Raw genomic sequence first — 18,136 nt, forward strand, 5'->3', positions numbered from 1 at the left:
CCTCCTTTTTCTGCTAACAGATGATCTGATCCCATCCCATGGTTAAGTGTTGTGTTCCTCATTTCAGTGGATTGCCCAGCAGGAAGGTCAGGAGCTGGAGCTGTCTGGTTGGTTATTGCGAGGGCAGCTTGTAATCTAATGATGCTATTGAAATGAGAAATGGGCTCTGTGGCTCCTGATATGAATTGGTTTGGGTTCCCAGGGGCTGGTCCATGGTGTTGTAGGATTTGTTCTGCTGGCCGTTCATCTTTTTCCATTTTTGGCCGCTCTCTCCAGCCAGGGCTGCATCAATTCACTGCTTTTCTCTAATTCTGTCATCAAATCCTTGGATTCCCAATTGATTTCCCTGAATTTTAGGTAGCAAAATAATCCCCAGTGCTGTAAGATACCCTATATAACACAGACAGTGACAGCACATGTTGGAGTGGGCAGAGGGATGATTCCCCCCATTTGTTTATAGTGAAGTTTTCCCAACATTCTCCATTTGCTGTTTCCCTTTGCAGCTTCACCCGATTGTGTTGCAGGGTCAGATATCCTCCCCCTGGGCTCTGCCTTGAGCTGTGCAAATTCCATCAGTGCAAGCTTGGGGTGAGGGGCAGAGGGAATCAGCCCAATTCCTGCCCGGGGCAAGAGACCCAGGTGCATTGTCCAGACTTTGCTGGGCAGTGTTCATTTGCATTTCTTAAGCTCCTCTGGAGGCATCATGGAATGAAGCTTCTCTTCCTGCTGCTGGGCAACGTTGATGTTTTGTTGCTGGTCGTTATCTCTGTGGGTGTCTTTTGGGCTATTCCCAGTCTGTTCAGATGTTAAACTCATCTCCTTTGAGTGGTGTAACACCTCTTAAATAAAACCTTTAAAATTCATTTCCCCAAGGCAAAGACAAACCAAGCCTGAGCAGAGAAATAAGATTTAGAAGAACCAAACTCGGTACATTTTGCATCAGTGCAATGGCAGGCAGCCCAGAGTGTCGCTGTCAGTGAGCCCCGGAGTGGAATTGTGCCGTGGTGTTCCCCAGCAGCTGTGGCAGTGCAGGCCCAGCCAGCGCTGAAGCTGCAGCAGTGGCAGCAAGGCTTGGCCCCAGTGGCTGGAGATGGCAGAGGAGGGTGGCCAGGATTGCAGAGGATTCCAGGCGAGGATCTGTGGGCAGGCGCAGGGGCTTGGCCCGCTGTGGAGCCCTGGCTGCTGCTGCGTTGCCTTCAGGGCAGGCTCAGGGACGGCCTCCCATCCTCCTGCTGCGGGCGGGAAGTGCAAATCTCCGGGGCTTCAGAGCCCTTGAGGCCAGGCTGAGGGGTCCCCCCATGTTGAGCTGTGCTGGCGGCTGTTTCTGGCCTCAGGGACACTTGGCATGGACCCCTTGGCCACCAGTGGTGCTGCTTTGCACTCCTTAGGCAGGAGCCGATGTCCTGGCTGGGTGTTGGCAGCAGCAAAGTGCCAGGGCAGTCTCTGTGCCAGCCCAGCTTCCTGTGGGAGAATGTGCCTTGATATCTGCTCCAGTGGTTGCTGAAGCAGTGAGAATTGCTTTTGCCCCCCTGTTAGGTGCCATGGTGTCAGCAGAAGATACTGAATCCTTCCTGCTCAGGGCATTTCAGTGCCAGGCTCTCACAAGGACCCACAGCTGCGCGGGTTGAGCTGAGCATGGGGTGCTGACCTGCGCTGTGTCTGATTCCCCTTCCTTCCCTCCCCTGGAACAGGGTGTTGCTTTTAGACACCAGTTGTCCTGGTTGCTTCAGAGTGCTTTGGAGAGACTCCATATCTAATTTTCCCTATTTTCCTGGGGCTGCCCACATTTCCGGGTTCACTTCAGATAGGCCTGGTCAGACATTTGACACAGAGGTACAACAGGACCGGCCTCTGTATCCCTTTTTATAATATTAATTTGTGTTATGAGTTTAGCGATCAAATCCCTTCCCAGTAAATCATGGTACAATTAGGAGCAAATAAAAATTCACGCATTTCAAACCCATCTCCTGGATCTACTAACAGTGATTGAATAAAACCATACATCTTTCCCACTTATCCCCTCACAAAGGAAACATATTATTAGCATTTTGCCCACCCTTAGGTCTAAGATTCGAAGTGGATTGAGAGGCCCCTGTGTCCATCAGGAAATGCTTCCTCTCAATGCAGACCCACCCTGAATGTTCTCAAGGGCTCCAGTGTGGAGGGTCCCTGGTGTGATGGGAGCTGTGACAGCCCTGCCAATCCATGTGCATCAAGGGGTGGACTTGCTGGTCCTGAGGGTGCTGCTGTCTGTGCTTGCAGTGTCCTTGTGCCCTGCAGCTGGAGCCCTGGTTCCTTGCCAGGGGCTGTTTGGGTGGGCTCTCCCCTGCCGAGGAGGGCAATGCCTCTGCCAGGAGCTTGTGGCCGAGCCGTGCCCTGGGTGCTGGGGCCCCCTTGGGCCCTGGGGTTGATCCCTCAGGGGCTGTAGGAACTGTGCCCTGGCCTGTGCCTTCAGCTTGGTCTTTTGCGGCTCCCTTGTTGCATTCACCTGCTGTGCCTTTGTGCCCAAGTGCTGCAGGGCCTTCTTGTGCCCCTCCTGCAGCCCCCCTCAGTGCCTGTGGGTGCTTGTCTCATTTTACAAGAGAGGTGTCTGCTCGGGAAGGCAGAAAAAGCCTCTCTTGGAATGCAGAATGCAAACCCCCTCCCTCTTAATGTTTAGACCAGTGAAACGAAGGGACTCTCAGGCAAACATATGGGAGTAGGAATACCAGTTCTTTACTAGTGTGTATAATAAAGGAAGCAAACACCAACAGCTGCGGCACTGACAGCAAACAGAGCCCGGACCCAGTCCTGGCCTTTGGGCTGCGGCGCTTTCCCCTTGGGTGCAATTCTGGACATGGCCGACAGGGGCGCTGGTGGCTCCCGTGGGGCGGGGCAGCACATCCCTCCCATGGGAACCTCTCTGAACGGAAATAGAGCAATCCCTTCATCTAACTCTTTCACTTTTTTACCTTCTCTAGCCTTTCTCCCGTGTTCTGGGAAAGAATTTGTAGAGGGCTGCCTTTTAACTGAGCTCCTAGTGTTTCAATAAGGTGCTTCCTGTAGAGAGAGAGAGTTTCCCTGAACAGCCGGAGCTGTGCTTACCAATGAGACGTAACTCAGAGCAGGACGGGGTCAGGGGAGGATATCCCGCCGAGGCTCGGTGGGAGTGTGGGCAGGGTCTGCTGACGGAATTGGCAGAGGGAGATCTTCCCGTGGAGCCTGTGACGGAGCGTGGGTAGCCCCCACATGGGTGATGGCGGCTGATCCGGCAGCTCCCGGCAGAGCAAAGGCAGGTGGGAGAGCCCGGCAGCAGTGCCGGTGCCCAGCGCAGGTGGCACGGGCAGGGCAGCCAGGGATGGGATGGCTGGGGCCCCCCCTGGGTGCAGTGGGTGCAGTGACCTCGGAGCAGGCAGCAGGACAGAGCAACCCCCATCTTCCCCAGCATGGCCGGCAGAGCGGCCACGGGCCAGGCAGTGGGAGCAGGTCACACAAATTGAGCGACAGCGCCGGGGCAGGTGGAGCTGCCCTGGGCAGTGAGGCCGCACCTGGGATGGAAACCGGGGCAGGCGGAGCTGAGGCGGGCAGCGAGCTGGGACCGGGGACAGGCGCCTGGGCTGCGAACGGAGGGGGCAAGACCTGCAGAGGATCCCACTCTTTATGATTTTTCCTCTTGTTCCCCTCCCTTTCATTTCCACTTTTTCTTTTCTTTTCTTTTCTTTTCTTTTCTTTTCTTTTCTTTTCTTTTCTTTTCTTTTCTTTTCTTTTCTTTTCTTTTGTTTTCTTTTCTTTTCTCGTTTTTTTTCCCGGGTGTTTCTGATACTTTAAAGATTTTTATTCTTCTAAAATCTCCTGTGTAACATATGGCATATTCTTTTTCTTCTAGATTAAATGGGTTTTTTTACAAATAAATCCAGAGCCTAGCAAATCTAAACTTCTGCTTTGATACTTTGAAGTGCTCTACTAGCTAACTCGCAACCTCCTAATTTTTTTTTCTCTTCATCTTTTTATTTATCCTTTGACAAATTAAGCATCTTTCAGTTACTTGTTTGCAAATCCAAAAATCCCAATGCACCCATAGTTCCTAAAAAAATGATCACACAAAGCTTGAGTTCCCCAGTGGGTTTTCTGATGCCTGTCTTCTAATATTTTCTTAGAAGCACATTTTATTAAGTAATTGTCTTCGATCATGAAGTTTTCATTTCCCTGATTTATCTTTTTCACTTCCTGTCTTGTTTAAGTCTTTTTTCTCGGCTTTCCTAAACTTTGAAATTTCTGGTTTTTCCTCATTTGGAGTTAATATTAACATAACTCTTTCAACTCCATTTTCTGCTGCATCCTTAGCTCTGTGATCTGCCAAATTATTTCCTCCTCTTTCTGGGGTCTTTCCCTTTTGGAGTTCCATTATATGTACTATAGCTATCTCTTTTAGGTAATTGTAATGCTTCTAAAACCTCTAAAATAAGTTCCTCATGTACTAATCCTTTTCTTCTTGAATTAAGTAATCTTTTCCCTTTCCAAATTTTTTAAAGGTATGTACTACTCTAAAGGCATACCTTGAATCAATATATATAGTTCCTTTATTTTGTCTTAAATATTCTAGTGCTCTTTTTAAAGTATATATTTCGCAAGTTTGAGCTTACTAATTTGAGGTTAATTTCCCTTTTTCCATAGTTTGCATGTTTTTGCCACCGACTACTGCATACCCTGTATTTTCTCCTTTTGCAAGGAGTTTTATCTCTGTTAGCTAACATAACTCCCACAGGACTATTTTTTTTTCATTTTTTTCCCCCTGTGTCCAACTTACTGGTTTTCTGTCTCATTTTTCAAGATCTTATCTATTCATCTTCTGCCTCTGTTTTTCACATTCACTAACAACCTAAATACCACTTTTCTTTCAACTACACTCATGAAAATAAAAAATCTTTTTCTCACACTACTTTCAATACTATACATCTCCCTTGAAGGAAATAGAGTGAAGCTTAAAATACACAATCTACATTACCTATACTTTCATTCATTTACATTCACTCACTTTTATTTCTCACTCACTTCCACACATTCTTTCCCACCCTCAGGACACAGAGTGGATCCCTGTTGACAGAGAATCGCGGGTCCCTGTGGCCCCCCCTCACCTTGGGGTTGGCCTCTGGGTCTCAGTATCTCCGGGCCTCCTGGGAGGGCCCTGACTCTGCAGCTTCCGGTGCCTTTAATCTGTGAGGCTGATTTGTGTGTCACTCACACTCTTTAGCCACGGCCCCCTCACACGCCCTGGAGAAAATGGCCCCTTTGCAGGTCACCTGTACCTTATGCCACAGCCCCCCCACACGCCCAGGAGAACAATGGCTTATTTGTGGGGCACACACTCCTCTTTCCACAGCCCCCCCCTTCCCACCCACCCGGGAAGCTGAGGCTGATTTTGTGTGTGACTCACTCTCACACACAACAAGACAACAATAAGGTACCTTTTACTTTCACATCACCTATTACAAGTTTAGGTGTTTCTGGCCAGTCCCCGTGCTCTTGGATATCCCTCAACCCAGCTGTGTTGTCCAACCCCAGATGCTCTTGGGTGTCAGAGTGTCGGGGGGTAGGACGTTCAGGACGGACGGAGACGAGAGATCTCTGCAGCCAGGTCGTAGAACTTGCGGTTTATTGCAAAGGGCCTGGGTGCAGGGCCCTGCTGGGAGCTGTCAGGCACAGCTCGGAGCAGGCCCGAGATAAGAGAGGGGTAGAGAGGATGAGAGGGTACGAGAGTAAGAGAGCGAGGTTCGGGGAGACAGAGCGAGGCTGCTAATGGGGCAGGGCGCGCCTTCCCCACTCTGACTCTCCTCAAGCACCGGCAGCGAGGTGTTAGTAACCATCCTCTGCTACCAAAATTGTGAAAAATGCCAATCACTTGCTTTAAAAATTTTAAAAGTTTAATAGTAATAAAATGGTTATAAAAATTTGTAATTCAATTAGAGTAATAACAATTTGGAGAAATCGAATTAGGACAATATGAGACAAGAAATACAAAGAGTTACAGATGTCTGGGTACCTGTTTCTGGGCAGCACGAGCCTGAAAATGGACACCCGAGCCTGAAAAAGGACACCCGTTAACACAGGATTAACCATTAAAAACAATAGCCTGTCAGTATCAACCCAGTACGATCTCAGTATGATATCAGTACAATCCCAGTACAGTCCCAGTACAATCCCAGTATGATATCTGTACAAGCCCAGTACAGCCCCAGTCATTCCCTGTATGATCCCAGTATGATGTCAGTACAAACCCAGAACAGTCCCAGTCACTCCCAGTACAATCCCAGTATGATATCTGTACAAGCCCAGTGCACTCCCAGTCACTCCCAGTATGATCCCTGTCCAGCCCAGTCCCTGGCAATGCTGCCACTGCTGGGATCCCCCAGCCCTGTGTGCGTTCAGCCTGGCAGATGTGCCGAGAGGAGCCCCAAGGGCTGGCAGTGCCCAGGCAGGGTCCCCAGCAAGGCCCAGTTTGGATGTGCAGCCCCCAGTTTGCCCAGTTTGCCTCTCCTCTGGCCCGGGCCAGGTTTCCCCCACCCGCAGTGGCTGGGAGCAGCCGAGAGCCCCACACTGCCCATCCCGACCTGTCCTGGCTCCATCCCCGCTCCTGCCGCGGGCTGCGAGGGCTGCGGGAACGGGGCAGCGATGGTGTGGCTGCTGCTGGGGGAGGAGGAGGAGGCAGGGAAGGGCAGGGATGAAGGGGGAAGAAGAGGTGGTGTTATGGGGAGGAGCAGGGGGAGGGATGGAAGAGGAGGGATGGAAGAGGGGAAGGATGTGGAGATAAGACAGAGGAGGAGGATGAGGGGGGTGGAAGGGGAGGAGCGGGAGGAAGAGGAGGGATAAAGGCAGATCGAGGCTGAGCTGAGGAAACCACGCTGTCGATCCCTGCCTGAATTCACAGCCCCCACCTGTGGGATCATCGCCCCCCCATCGCGCCGGTGAGCAGAGAGGGGGAGCTTGGCCCGGATATCCCGGGGGATCCCTGGGTTGGGTTTTTGGGGGATGTTTGGAGAATGAAGGGGTCCAAGGCTGAGCGGAAAAGGCCCCTTGGGGGGACATCGGGAGTGGCGGTGGCGGCTGCCGGCAGAGGCAGCCTGGAGGAGCAGAGCCCTGTGTCCCCCAGGAGCCCAAAGTGGGGAGCCCAGAGAGGGGGGAGCACCGTCATTGGCGGGAGCCTCAAGAGCCTGGAGAGGGGCAGGGGGGACTCCCTGGAGCCGCTGCAGTCCAGGGCAGAGAATGAGGGGAGAAGGGAGCCTGGGAGCCCAAAAAGCCCCGCCATCCTGAAATAGGGAGAGCGAAGCGGGGGGAGCTTTTGGCATTGCTGGAACTGCCAGCAGCCTGGGCAGTGTGGGTACCGGGCACAAGGGGGACCCCCAATCCTAGGGTAACCCCAGCAGCTGGGACATGGGGAACCCCTGAAAAGCAGAGGGGAGGGACCAGGGACGGGGAACTCCTGGGAGGCTTTTTCAGGGCTGAATCTTGGTGTTTGGGAGGTTTTTGTGGAGCCCACGTGGCCGGTGACTTTTAGAGATGGACTTGGGCAGAGGGACCTTCAAACTCAGTGTGTGTTGGGGAAGATGAAACAGGAAAACCTTATAAATATGATTGTCTGGCAGAAGATTTTGAGGATATAGAAAGTATAAGGAAGATCGAAATGAAAGCAAGCTCTGAAATACCTTAGTTAGTGAACAACTGGAAAACAATGGTGTGGCCTGACTCAAGGTAATCCCCTTTTGATGAAACAATTCTCTCTGCTTGCAGACAGATCCAAGGGTCACAGCAGACCCTACAGCATGGCAGAGGGAGTCCAAAAAGGAATTTTTAGGGTTTAAAATGTAACACATTATGATAATGTAATGACTTTTACAGGCTGTATGTAAATGCTATACGATTTCTATCTTGTACTAGATTGGTTAGTGAGAAATAGAATATTCAACACAGAAGAAGATAGATTGTATTGTAACAGGAACCTTACTCTCATACACTCTTCTCCTCTTACTCTCTTACCCTCTCACCCTCTCCACCCCTCTCTTCTGTCAGGCCTGCTCCGAGCTGTGCCTGGCAGCTCCAAGCAGGGCCCTGCACCCAGGCCCTTTGCAATAAACCACAAGTTCCACATCCTGGCTGCAGAGATCTCTCGTCTCTATCTGTTCTGACCATCCTACCTCCTGACTCTCCTACAAATGGACTCATCCCTTGTTTTCCCCAAACCAGGATTTCCCATTGCCGACCCCATGGAGGCTGCAAGGAAGAGGAAGATGCCCCAGGGCACTGAGGCAGGTGAGGAAGAAGTCAGTGCCCCTTTCCCCTCTGTGCTGCTCCATCTCCCAGGCCAACACGGCCCTAGCTGCAGCTCAGCCCTGGGAAGATCTCCTTGCCCTTGCCTGTGGCATGGAGGCAAATCCCATCCTGTCCTTGTCCTTCCTCCCCCAGAGCAGGAGCTGAACATGGAGAGCAGGGAGGACAAATGCCCGCGGCAGAACCTGGTGGAAGAGGCCGTTTTGAGCGGCTCCACGGTGCAGGAAGCCAACGGGGAGGAAAAGCCCCGGAGATGCCGCACGAGGAGGGGCTGCAAACGCAGCTGGTGGGGATCTGAGGGGGAAAGAGCCAGCCTGGGCCGGGAAGGCGGCTGGAGATGGAGCCAGAGCTCGGAGCTGGTGCTCTGTGAGCAGCTCCATGATGGGGAGAAGCCCCACACATGCGTGGAGTGTGGGAAGAGCTTCAGCCGGAGCTCCCACTTGATCATACACCAGAGGACCCACACTGGAGAGAAGCCGTACGAGTGTGGGGAGTGTGGGAAGAGCTTCAGCCAGAGCTCCAACCTGATCAGGCACCAGAGGACCCACACTGGGGAGAGGCCCTACGAGTGTTCCAAGTGTGGGAAGAGGTTTACGAGTAGCTCCGATCTCCTTCAGCACTATCAGACTCACACAGAGGAGAGGCCCTTCCAATGCCCCGACTGTGGCAAGAGATTCAAGTACAACTCCACCCTCGTCACGCACCGGCGCATCCACACGGGAGAGAGGCTCTACGAGTGTGATAAATGCAGGAAGGGGTTTCAGACCAGCTCCATTCTCCTCCAGCACTATCGAATTCACACAGAGGAGAGGCCTTTCCGCTGTCCCGACTGCGGGAAGGGATTCAAGTGCAACTCCACCCTCATCACCCACCGGTGCATCCACACTGGGGGGAGGCCCTACGAGTGTCCCCAGTGTGGGAAGAGCTTCTCCAGGAGCTCTGACTTGACCAAACACCAACAGAGGCACCACTAAGGGAAGCCCTGTGAGTGCCCCGAGTGCGGGCAGAGCTTCGTGCGCTGCTCCAGCTCCATCCCCCACTGGAGGAGGCACTTTGGGCACAGCTCTGGTCACTCACATTCCCTGTGATCCATGTTGGGAACACACCTGGCTGCTTCTCCTTTTGGTTTGGCCTTAATTTTCCTCTGCTTCACCTTCATCCTTTAAAAACACCCAAAACTGGGTTAAATGAAGGAAATTGGTCGAATATATCTGAAGTTCCATAATTTCTCAGTTGTTTTAGAGGGAATTTAGGATTTGGGGATGCATTCTGTGTGGAGTGCTGCTGTTGCTAAGAGGCAGGAATTTGATCTTACCCTTCTTGTGTTGCTAAGAACTCCTCCCCTGACCCCATCCCCAATTCCACCCTTGGGATACCCTGTAAATATTCCATGGCCCTGCCTTTCACCTGCCTTTCGGGGTTAAGAAATGGATTCCCAAAGGATCAGCCCTATTCCCTCTGTATTCCAAGAGGATGAACCTCTTCCACTGGATTCCCAGAGGATACTGACTCTATCACTCTTTTTTTTTTGTTTGTAGTACTGCATTTGTATGTTTAATTCTTCCTAATAAAGAACTGTTATTTCTACTCCCATATCTTTGCCTGAGAGCTCCTTAATTTCAAAAGTATTTTATATTTTTGTACTATAATAATAATAGTAATAGTAATAGTAATAATAATAATAATAATCAAATGGAGGGGGTTTACATTTTCTATTTCAGTGGAGACTCCTGAAATAGGGAGACAACCCACAAGGTTGGGCCATGTAAAATAGTTCCTGAAAGATGTAAATTAGTTTATGGATATGGATGAGGGTCTATGAATATGCAACAGACTGATGTAATTAAAACCAGATTAATTAAGAGGTGTCCCCGAAAATAACTTGGGGGGTCTTGGTGGCCATAACAACCTTTGCTCGAAGGTCCTTGTCTCCCATTACATCAGTCTGTTGCATATTCATGGCCTTGTTGTATATCCATAAACTACTTTACATATTCTGGCATCAAAAGTGGATTCATCCTGGTTGAGGGTCCAACCCCCTCCCAGCTCAATTTGGGGGGTCCCATCCTCCTCCCAGCTCAGTTTTTGGATCCCATACCCTTTCCAGCTTAATTTGGGGGTCCCAATCCCCTTCCACCCCAATTTGGGGGTCCCATCCATCTCCCACCTCAACTTTGGGGTCCCACACCCCCCTCTTTCCCACTCTCCCTCCCCTTTCCAATCATTCCCCCAATCCCCTCCCCCGTGTTTGGTTTTAGGGGCTTCAGGGTCCTCCTGGGGTCTCCAGGCCCCTCCTTCTCCGTTTTGGGGTCCCGACCCCGTTGTGGATTAATTTTGGGTCTCAAATCCATCCCCAGGGTCACCTTCCCCCCCCCCCAAATTCCGCTGCTGGCAACTGATGAGTCATCAGCGAGACACGCTCTGATTGGCTGGAAATTACCCCGTGTGATCTCTGAGTATTTACCAAAGTGAGAGGCCTTGGTCTGTGGCTGGCAAGTGCGCTGATTGGCTGAAAATCACTCGGCGGGGCCAGTGTGTAGTAGATAGGGTCAGGCGCTCGGAAAATCTCGCGATGTCACGGAAAGCAGCAGGGTTCCTCTCCCCCTAACACCTAGTGATAAGGGATCACCCAAGAATGTAGTCCCCCCTAACACTAATAACTTTCGACTCCTTACTAACCAATTACAGTAAGGCAAGACCCCCTGACGTAGAGAAAAAACTTTCCCAGTATAAAACCCGATGAGATGGGACAATAAAGGTCTTCAACTGTCCACCATACTGGTGTCTGCGTGTGTTCTTGGCCCGAGTGACCCTGGAGAGTTTGGGTCGCCGTGCCGTTTCCTCAGAGCCAGGTCGCCTTGCCTTGCATCAGAAGGCAACACCAGTGCTCTGAGTCTGTGCCCAGCAAGTGGAACGTCATCAGCGCTGCGCGTTCTGATTGGTCGGGATCTGTTTTGGGGTGGGGACGGGAGGAACTGGGGTTTACTTGGGTTTATTTAGGGTTTGTTTGGGGTTTATTTGGGGTTATTTATGGACTATTTGGCATTTATCTTGGGTTTTACTTGGTTTATTTCTGTTTTTTGGGGTTATTTGGAATTATTTGGGTTTATTTGGAAGTATTTGGGTTTCTTTGGGCTTATTTGGTATTATTTGGGGTTCTTGGGGTTAATGTTGGTGTATATGGGGTTTTTTAGGTGTAGTTGAAATCAATTGGTGTTTTTTGGGTTTAATTTGGGGGTTTATTTTTTATTTTGGGGTTGTTTGGATTTGTTCAGGGTTATTTGGGGGACTTTTAGGTATTGTTTGGGTTTTTTTCCAGGTATTTAGGGTTTATTTTGAGTGTTTTGGAATTATTTGGGTTATTTGTGGTCATGTGGGGTCAATAAATCCGGCAATGTTTCTCCTGCAAAAAACGGGAACTTTTCCTTAAAAATATGAGAGTTTTTCCCCCAAAAAACTGGAATGTCCCTTAAAAATCCCGGACTTTTCCCAGCCAATAGCAGCATGCCCTGCCCCAAACCATCCAATCACTGCGCTTCATGTCCCAAATTAACGAATCACGGCACGTACTGCCCCAAACCAACCAATCACTGCGTGTCTCCCCTCAGGAACACCGGCCTCCCTGTGCCCCAATCCAATCAATCACCGCACGTCTCCCCTCACCAACTCCCGCCTTTTTGCCTCAATCCAACCAATCACCGCTCGCCTTCCTGCCCATCTCCTGTAAATCACCACACCCTCTACAAAACCAACCAATCACTGGGCATCTCCCCTCCAGAACTCCCGCCCTCCCCACGCCGCTCCAGCCAATGAGAGCCAAGCACAAAGCAGTGCCCCCTGACCCCGGGGTCGGGCATGGAGCGGGCGCCCCCTCCTCCCCCAGGACCCCCTCAGGAACCCCCGGGAGCCGCCCCGGGCTCGGGCGGGTCCTGTGGGAGGCGCTGGGAGAGGACGGGGGGCTCCGGGAGCTGCTGAGGAGGTGCAGGGACAGGTGAGGGTTCCTGGAGGGGTCGTGAGGGGAATTTGGGGAGGGGCCTTGAGGAGGTTTGGGGGGGAATTTGGGGAGGGTCTGGGGGGAACTTGAGGGGGTTTTAGCGGGGTCTGGGGGTGCTGGGGGGGCTATGGGGGGAATTTGGGGAGGGGTCCTTGGGAGATGGCACGATCCGTCCTCACGGATGGATTTCGTGATGGTTCATAGATCTGATCTCAGGGTGCAAAACGAACCGACCCAGTACAAGGGGGTTTGCAATGATAATCGAAAAAAATGCACCTTCATTGAATGACCACAGCAAAATGCGATAGAGGGATTAAGGGAGAGAAAAAGAGAGAGGAAGAGAGAGACAAAAGAGAGAGAGAAAGAAAGAGAGAGGGGATAGAGCTACCAAACATAGAGACAAAGTCCTTTGGTCCAGTCCAGTCGAGGATCCACTGTTATGTCGGGGAGATCTCGAAGTCTCTTGCTAACTCAGAGGTTTTTATTATGATAACTCTATTGGAAATTGTGAGGGTGGGGAAACAGATGCAATAAAGAATAGATGTAACAGGTAGTTCATACTTTCAGCAGTAAACGAGAGCCATTGTCTTCTTGGTCCAGCGGTCACAACCTGCAGGCAAACATCTCGCTTTGGTCAGCTTGCCTCCCCCACACACCTGCCCCGGGCTGGGGGTTTCAGTCCCAGTCCTTGGAAGGAGCAGAGGGGCCTTTTCACATGGGGGTTCCATGTCTCAGTCCTTGATGGAGAGGCTCCTTACATCTCAGTCTGTCTGTCACGGTGGTTGTGAAACAGGTGAGGGTCTTCTGTGGGGAAATCACCTGAAACTCAGCAGAAGTCCAGCCAGGCCGAGAGGTGGGACAGCTTCCAAGGCTGTTGTTGCAAAAAGGGCACGGTGCCCCCTTCTTCTTCTCATTGGGCTCAGTGTAGCACACAGCAAACAACACCTGTGAGAACAATGGCTTAGCAACGCTCTCAGGTCTCAGGCACATGACTTTCTCCCTTGGAGACAGATTTAAGACAGGGAGTTCTTCTCTTCAGTGGTCCCCCAATGACAATCATGAGGCAGATGAGGGAAAATTCGGACAGACTCTCACACGACCCCATGACTCACGATTGTCTTGAGGGATCTTCATCAGCAGAAGTCTGGAGCATCATTGATGAGTCTGCAGAACTCGCCGTACATTGGTAGTATAACCCGGAAAAATAGGGACGATAGAGAGGAAAAAGAGTGAAAGAGGGAAAAAAAAGGATAGGAGTAGGAGGGGGAAAGGGAAACAATAAACAAACATAATATTGATTATCATAACAATTTTCACAAATGGTTGATTAATTAAAGCAATATTACTTTTAAAACAATTTTAAAGGGTTAAAACCGGTCACAAATAATCAAAAGCAAAAGCAATCAACACATATTAATAGAAGCATTAACTTTAAAAAATTATTTTCTAAAACAGTTCACTAAAAATCAAACGTAATTTCCACAAAATCATAAATGGAAATCAAGGATTATTCCAAAACACATAGGCTTCATTCATAATTGCCTTGTGTCAAATGTCATGGGGATGTCCACATTGTAGAGGACATCAGTCAAGTTGTGTGCATGAATATAGACGTCAATCTTGTCTGCTGTTTCATGCTCCACTTAATAATGAATAGGACTACTGATAAAATAAAGCCAAACAGAATTAGTATCAAAAGGATAACAATGGGATGACACTGTTCAGGACACCCGTGTGTCCTAGGGTGACGTTATGATGCTTGTATCCCCATTCATATGTTCTGTGCCTTTAAGACTGTCTCTGTAGTGTGAAAGTTTTGTTTGGGTTTTTCTTATCAAGGACACTGAGACAGGGAGGTGCACAGTTCTGCTTTCGCCTTTTTGCTTTGCTCTCTCTCTGGCTCTTACTTCTGCTTCACTTCTGCTTGCTTTTGCTCCTGCTCATTAGCTAGTTTAGCTAAGCAGTCCAAATTCCTTCCTGGACTGTTTCTCCTTTCGTTTTTTCAACCTTCTCGAACCTGCTCCAGACTGGGACCTGAGAACACCGAGAGTTTGCACCTTGTGGCTGCAGCAGCTGCCCCAGCGCCGGAGGGACTGAGAACAGAGCGACCACCCCCGAGAGAGACTTTCTGAATTTGTCACCTTTTTCAGAGCGGTGTCATCCGGTATTGTTCATTCTGTGGCTGGGGGTGCTGTGCCTGTTAAATAAACAGGTTCTTTCCACTTCTCTCTGAGGAATCCTTCCCAAACCGGTTGCGGGGAAGGGCCGTGTGGGTTTGCTTTCTGGAGGGGCCCCCATTGGAGATTCTCTACCAAATTTACCCTAAACCAGGACAAAATTTGGCGCCCAATACGTGGGGCTCGAGCGAGAGTGGAAAAACCCTGTTTTGAGTGCATTTTGGTTGCCATTACTCTGTGTTTGTATAAAGCAGCTAATAGCCATGCTTTTTGAATTCATAATGTCTGTTGGGGTGAAGGCTTGCATGCATTTCTGGTCCCTAAGGTTTTTTGAGATTTTAATACCTCTGTGGACCCTAGGTTTATTTTCTTACCCAGAAATAGCTTTAGTATTGTCCCTAATATGTAGTTTTTATAGCAGAGGGACAATGACCAGAATAGCTATCCTGCTGGGCTTGGTGGTAATGATTTGTAAAAAGTTTATAAACATGCTGGGGTCTGCTCCAGGTATGAATGGTTCATGGCCATGGTTATGCATCCAGTTTGTTAGAGGAGGAGCAGCAGGGGATCAGGCATTTCAGCCTTTGCTTTCCTTCTTCTATGAATCTGTTGCATCACTATTGAAGGATGTTCAGTATCCCCTGAACGTTAAAGAAACCATCTTTCTGGTATTCAATCTGGTAACCTTCCTCTATACAGCCTGCTGCTTCTCTAGGATGAGGGCTGAGATTTCTAGATGGGCTGATGAGACCCCTGACTCAGGAGTAGACCCCGGTGTGGAAAATCCTAAGTGGTGTGGGAAATGGGAGGATATGGGCCAAATCCTGAAGGAATTCTCTGACCCTATAGTCTGGGATTTTCCCCATGAGCAAATTCAGAACCCAGCTGAGGTGGGGAAATATCTGAAAGAGAAGTACCAGGATGAGCCTAAGGAGAGGAAGTCATTGCAGTGAGCTGGGCCCTGGCTTGTGCTCATCGCTCACTGCTAGATCCTGTTGGGCAGCAGACAGAGGCAGGGGGGCAGGGAGATAAATCAGCAACTATCTCGGTGACTCAGGCTGCAGCCAACAGCCCAGGCTCAAAGCCAGCAGCCAAACCAGATAGTGAGCCTAAGCCAGCAGCTAAACCAGAAAATAAGCCTCAACCAATGGCTGTTGCTGCCAGTAGTAGAAGTGAGAAATGCACGGACAAGACCAGTCGACCAGTGGATGATGTGGATGATGATGATGAAGGAGTAGGAACCTCAATGCCTCCCCTCATAAAATCAGGAGTCAAAGCAGCGGGTGCAAGATCAGATGCAAATATTGAGTCCTTTTCCCTGAAGGACCTTCGTGGCCTATGGAAGGATTACATGTGGGGACAGGGTCTGTTTCTATTGCTAGTGTGACAGGGGCATCACAGGATTTTACTTTGGTGGAAGCTGAGGTGAGCCTGACTGGAAATGAATGGAAGAAACACCCTACTGTGACAGGCCCAGAAGCCCCATGCATTTTAGGTATAGACTTCCTCCGAAGTGGCTATTTCAAAGACCCAAAGGGACTCAGATGGGCATTTGGAATAGCTGCTGTAGAGACAGAGGGTGTCAAGCAGTTGAACAGCTTGCCTGGATTGTCAGAAAACCCATCTGCAGCAGGACTTCTGAAGGGAGAAGAGCAACAGGTGCCAATTGCCACTTCCATAGTGCATCGATGACAGTATAGAACCACTCGAGATGCTGTGATCCCCATCCAAAAGATGATCCAAGAACTGGAGAGCCAAGGTGTGGTCAGCAAGACCCGCTCACCGTTCAACAGCCCCATTTGGCCTGTGCGAAAATCTGAAGGAGAATGGAGATTGACTGTGGACTATCGTGCATTGAATGAAGTGACTCCACCACTGAGCGCTGCCGTGCCAGACAAATTCGAGCTCTAGTACGAGCATGAGTGCAAGGCAGCGTAGTGCTTTGCCACTATAGACATTGCCAATGCATTTTTCTCCATTCCTCTGGCAGCAGAATGCAGGCCTCAGTTTGCTTTCACATGGAGGGGAGTGCAGTACACCTGGAACCGACTGCCCCAGGGGTGGAAGCACAGCCCCACCATCTGCCATGGACTGATCCAGGCTGCACTAGAAAGGGGTGAGGCTCCAGAACATCTGCAGTATATTGATGAGGGGGAACGCAGCTGTGGAAGTGTTTGAGAAAGGGAAGGAAATCATCCAAATCCTCCTGGAAGCTGGTTTTGCCATTAAAAAGTCAAGGTAAGGGCACCAGCTCGTGAGATTCAGTTCCTGGGAGGGAAGTGGCAAGATGGACTGTAGTAAACCCCATTCATTTAGCAAAAGCACCATGGAGAATCTACCAAAAGGAATGCTGACACAGCAGCAAGGAAGCTTCCTGACTACATGGACATCTGCCCTATAACCTGTCTCTATAACCATGTAAGGCAATGCCGTGGTAGCCTTTACCTGTCGGTCATTTTATGGTCCCCCTACTCCCTTGCCATTGGTCAAGTTGGGATGCTTGCCAAGCCTATAAAAGTAGCATACTGTACCAGTAGCTCAGAAGAAGAAGAGCTGAGACCATTCATGGACCCCCAGATAAAGCCTTCTCTGTGGAACAGCTTCTGCCTTCTCCTTCTCCTCTCTCTGTCTGCTGCTGCCTCAAGCCCGGGGCTCCACTACCCAGCAAGCAAAGAGCTGAGGTCCTAAGAGCTGCTAATCACTATAGAGCTGAATATCACCAGGCTTGCTAGAAAGGTAGCCCCCCGGCATTGGCCTGAGATGGCTTCGGGACCCGGTCCCTCCTCAGGGACTGAGATCCTGAGCACCAAGGCTCTGCTTCATGATAAGGCTGATCGGAGGCCTTATTAATGGACGGCATCAGATTCCTACAGACGTAATCAACAAGATCACAGCGATGTCTCCACCCACCAATAAGAAAGAAACACAAGCTTTCCTAGGTGCCATAGCCTTTTGGAGGATGCACATTCCTGAGTACAGTCAGATCGTGAGCCCTCTTTACCTGGTCACCTGCAAGAAGAACGAGTTCCACTGGGGCCCTGAGCAGCAACAAGCCTTTGCCCAGATCAAGCAGGAGATTGTTCATGCAGTTGCCCTTGGCCAGTCAGGACAGGACCAGAGGTGAGGAATGTGCTCTACTCTGCAACCAGGAACCATGGCTTGTCCTGGAGCCTTTGGCAGAAGGTGCCTGGGGAGACTCGAGGCCGACCACTGGGATTTTGGAGTCGAAGCTACAGAGGGTGAGAAGCCAACTACACTCCCACAGAGAAGGAAATCTTGGCTGCCTATGAAGGAGTCCAGGCTGCCTCAGAGGTGATTGGCACGGAAGCACAACTCCTCCTGGAACCCCAACTACCGGTGCTGGGGTGGATGTTAAAAGGAAAGGTTCCCACCCCCCACCACACCACTGATGCTACATGGAGTAAACGGATTGCTCTTATCCCACAGTGTGCCCATACTGGAAACCTGAATCGCCCTGGGATTTTGGAGATAATTAGAAACTGGCCGGAAGGTGAGAACTTTGGTCTTACTGATGAAGAGCCACAAGAACCAGTGACATGGGCTGAAGAGGCTCCTCCCTATAACCAACTGCCCCCAGAGGAAATGTGCTACGCTTTTTCCACTGATGGTTCTTGTCACATTGCAGGGATGAACCAGAAGTGGA

The 18,136-nt window shown here is 50.3% G+C and overlaps 2 pseudogenes; one reads left to right on the forward strand and one right to left on the reverse strand.

The window, feature by feature from the left end:
* LOC134432716 (uncharacterized) overlaps nt 1–18,136 on the reverse strand; it is an 899,340-nt pseudogene that overhangs the window by 584,167 nt on the left and 297,037 nt on the right.
* The window catches only part of LOC134432721 (zinc finger protein 11-like), a 229,693-nt pseudogene continuing 219,799 nt past the window's right edge, over nt 8,243–18,136 (forward strand).

Source organism: Melospiza melodia, assembly GCF_035770615.1.
Source record: "Melospiza melodia melodia isolate bMelMel2 chromosome 7 unlocalized genomic scaffold, bMelMel2.pri SUPER_7_unloc_1, whole genome shotgun sequence".
Taxonomy (NCBI): Eukaryota; Metazoa; Chordata; class Aves; order Passeriformes; family Passerellidae; genus Melospiza; species Melospiza melodia.